The sequence below is a fragment of the Leptonotus elevatus genome, chromosome 21 (genome assembly GCF_054856555.1).
Source record: "Leptonotus elevatus isolate MCC_2025b chromosome 21, RoL_Lele_1.0, whole genome shotgun sequence".
Lineage (NCBI taxonomy): Eukaryota > Metazoa > Chordata > Actinopteri > Syngnathiformes > Syngnathidae > Leptonotus > Leptonotus elevatus.
In genome coordinates, this window is record NC_141259.1 from 2,195,305 (window position 1) to 2,198,538 (window position 3,234).

Sequence of the window (3,234 nt, forward strand, 5' to 3'; positions counted from 1 at the left end):
GAAAACATACAAATGCTAAATTAATTTAAATGAATGAATTTTATATGTTTTGTTTTGCAATGTGATGGGCTGCCCAAAATCAGCTGTGACTCCTGACCCAAATGACAGAAAGCACAACTGAAAATGTGTACCTTGAAAGACCCTGTAAAGTGAACTAAAGAGATTTGTTTCTGAATACGTTATATATGTTTGACGATAATTGCTGTAAATGTGTACAAGGACTGAGAACTGCATACTGAATTGTGGAGACAAAGCGTTAAACAGTTATTCACCATTTCAGTTTTCGTGAGCACCTTTATTTGCATTCGTTGTCATCAGGTGCAATTGCTAGTTAGTTATTATTACTTAGCCCACTTCTATCACTACAACATGTAGTCAGCCATGCCTAAACCCCAAAAATGTGTCTTCGTCTAAACATGTGAAGATGTATAAGCGTAAAAAAGAGGCTAGACCATGTTGTGTAGTTTCAGGCACACCCACAAAGTTTTAGAGCAAAGACAATGGCTTGATTTTTAACAGTTTTTAAGACTCATTTTCAATACTTGCAGGTATAAATAATTGAAATTTGGCATGGTTGTTAAAAGTTTTCTGTGTTGCATCAAATTTAGAATACATTTATTTTCAATTTATACAGTGACTTTAAAGAGCATTTAATTATGTGCTATTTTTTTCAATATGAATAACTTGTTCTTTATAATGCACACACGTCAGTCAATCACTAAAAGTAATGCAAACAAATATTGAGCAAGTGAGATACTTTGGATGTCTGTGCTGTTTAAGAGCCATGCAGCAAACATGAAAAATAATAGTAAATAATAATGAATGGGAATTAGTCAAAGCCATGTGTGAGATCGTGCTAACCTGCAGTCATCAAATGGAAACTTGAAATGTTTAGTTTAGGAAAATAATACTAATAAAAAACTTGCATTTATTATTACATCAACTCATTACATGCCAATTTCTTGTTAGCAACATTACATTGAAACACCTTTGGGCTACAACAAGTAGGCTACTTCCCGCGTCTTTTTTATTTTTTTTATTGCTGTTAACTCCGCTTTTGTGTTGGACGCAGAGGAGTGTATATTTCAGTTGGATGGCAGTTGTGTCATAGCTCCCAGCGTGTTTGTCTATGGTGGCATTCCTTAACTCCATTAAGCACACAAGAGGATCCCCTTGGGCCGGGCATATCCCAGCATCCACCAACCCACAGATGGACCGAGCAAACATCTGATCTCGTACTGATCTGCCTACCTAAACACACCGAAGTGTCACTAAATGTGCACCCACACACACACACGCAGACGCACACACGCATGCACACCCACACACACTCAGTACTTACGTCTTGGAGCTGGATCACATTGCAGTAAATCTAGTTATGGAGCTCTATGGGGTCAAAAAATAAGAGATACAGTTACCAGGTCTGGAAAGGTTTGACCTAAGTTGTATCACTGCGCACGGATGCCATTGTTGTCTGATGATATGCTTGAATATGAAAGATACACAAATACCTTTACTTTGACAATAGTGCAAATTTATAGTAGTAAAATAAGTTAGGGCAGTCTTTACTCCAAATTTTTTTATACCAGTAGAAGACAACACACATCTGTATTTGGTAAAACCTTAAAAGGACTTGAATTTGATGCACAGGTCTTTAGATCAGCTCACATTTGTGGTTTGAGTAAAATCCGCTCGTACACCAGAAGTTGTGTTTTATCGTGGATGTGTTTGTCTGTGGAGCCTTGACAGATCACTTTGTTTACTGGAAATAAAACTGTACTGACCACAATTCCCTGAGGAACCATGAGTCTGATGCTCTGACCTTTTGCAAATGAATGCGATCAAACTTGATCAGTGGAGCTATTTACAAACCAAACCTACTTTGTCAGAGGAAAAAAGTCTGAAGTGTTAGCCATACATCAGAGCAAGGCAATGTCTGTTTGACCTGAGGCCTCTGCAAAGTGATAATACATTATTTCATGGGTCCAAAATTGCAGTGATTTAGTGGTAAATGTTTTATTTATTTATTTGTGTCTTATTTTTTGTTTGTTTGAATCAATTTCTTTGGTTATCCTTAATATGGTATCAAACACTCAAAGGATGCATGAACTCCATCAAGGTCATATCAATTCTGATTGTTTTTTTAATATATTTTTTATTTTTTGTATTTTAGAACAGAATAGCTTAATTTTTTTTAAAAAGAATAACATAAATAAAAAATACAAAATGGCCACCCCCTGAGATGGATAATAAAAAAAACGGGTTGATTTTTCTGTATAATTAATATTCCATAAATGCAGACTAGTGAGGGCACAACAAACTTTACTTCCCTATTAAACACTTTAAACAGGTATGCCACATGTTAACTAGACTAAATGCAATTTCTGCAGAAATCGCGTTGGAATGCTGAAAGCTGAATGCTAAGCTGAATGCTTATGAAATAAATTGAAAGATAATGTAACGAATATTCCCCGTCACCCTCAATTTTTCCATTTTATGTGCCTATTTAAACATTTTCCCCCTGGGAAATGTGTGTGCGTGTCTTAACTTCAAAAGGACTCTTTAAGTTTCCCTCCAGCAGGGACTGGACTTTGTTTTATAACCCCCAGGAAACGCATATCACAGCTCCGACAGACCTGAAATCCTGTCTGATAAGCAGTCCCCAGACCATCTTTTATGGTCTGGCCTATCCACAGGAATTAGCCATGTGTTTTTTTGGGAAACAATGCCCCTTGGAAGTTGTATGGTACAACATTGCCCTCCAGCGGTCACTATCGGTTATCCTCAAGAATCCTGCCGCTCCTAATTAATCTGAAGTATACATAATTCGGGACATACACGGACTCTATGTACTTGACTGACATTAAGTAACTCCTGTTGTTTATCTTTGTACACAACCTGTATGTCTATCTCAAATGAATGATGTGTGTAATTTCTGTAGCCACCTAAGTTTAGCTAATTAGTAAGCTTAGTGGATTCAATAACTTTATGATCGCGGTAATGTTTGAAATGTGTTCAGAATAATAAATGAAGCATCTGGCTTGTCAATTCTGATCCCAAAATTATCAAATACTATCCCAAAAGCTTGGTCTCAGTCGACCAAGTCTGCTTCATGCGCACGGAAGGGGCGGGGCTACGGCCCGACCCCCTCTGGTGACACAGCTTTTAAAACTAGCGCGCGAAGGAACTTCGCTCTCTTTTTTTTTCCTGCCTCTCTTTTCCTGGAACTCTTTT